Source organism: Haemaphysalis longicornis, unplaced genomic scaffold, assembly GCF_048455015.1.
Source record: "Haemaphysalis longicornis isolate Haplotype H1 unplaced genomic scaffold, Haemaphysalis longicornis Haplotype H1 scaffold_11, whole genome shotgun sequence".
NCBI classification, from domain to species: Eukaryota; Metazoa; Arthropoda; class Arachnida; order Ixodida; family Ixodidae; genus Haemaphysalis; species Haemaphysalis longicornis.
This window is the reverse complement of record NW_027526214.1, coordinates 63,008,061-63,008,994: the sequence shown is the minus strand read 5'-3', so window position 1 is coordinate 63,008,994 and position 934 is coordinate 63,008,061.

The following is a 934-nucleotide window of genomic DNA, read 5'->3' as shown; positions in this document are numbered from 1 at the left end:
AATATTTTGCATAGGGCACCTAGGGGCCGCAACTCCTGAGCGAACTGATTTCCGCAAGACAACTCCATCTTTCTGTGCGCACGCTTTTTTTAATTTGAAGGCCATCCCGCAATTCAGCAGAAAACCAGTGTGGGAACTTGAAATTGCGGGATGTATTTCTTCCTACCCAAAACCACAATTTCAGTAAAACGGTCAACTTGTTCATTGACATCAGAGTGGTCAATGACTGTTGACCAAGAGGCAGCAGGAAAGTAGCCATGCAGCCCTACGTAATCTCCCCGGGCGAGAGCGTAGCGAGGTTGCGCTTTTCTGGAACTCACAGAACGATAAACCATTGTAGGAAGGCAACAAGAAATGGAAATTGGAGGATGATATTTGCCAGAGATTGCTAAAAAAATCACGCCGTATCCACGGAATGAATGATGATGAGTGGGGCGAAGCTCGAGAGGGGGAGATCATCGGTAACCGTAACTCTCCCATAAAATTTAGCCCATTACATCGTTAAGAAAGACGTAAGACTGTGTGCGTACATTGTACTAATCAACTTTTATTTTCGGAGTCAATGCTCCCAGGCCCAGACCTGGTGAAAGACCCCGTGCCATCGAGGACTACCCCTTAACTCCACCACAATTTGTCACGTAGGATGGGACACAACGGTAAAGAAAGAACTTTTATTTAGGGCGAACTTGTGCCCGAACAAGACGAGAGGAAACGAACAAAGGTCCTTGCATCTCGTTCGATCTCCGAGAACGACTGCCTGCGTACGAGGCGTGATCTCTTGCGTGATCTCCCCCTCGCAGTGCACGTGCGCTCGCACCTCCGTTGGCGAACACAGACAAGCTCGCGCTCCCGGTGCCGAGTTTGCGCTGCCGGTTGCAGCCGGTTCTTGCGCGTGCAACGCGGCCCACTGGACATCTCCGAAAGCGTGCGGCGG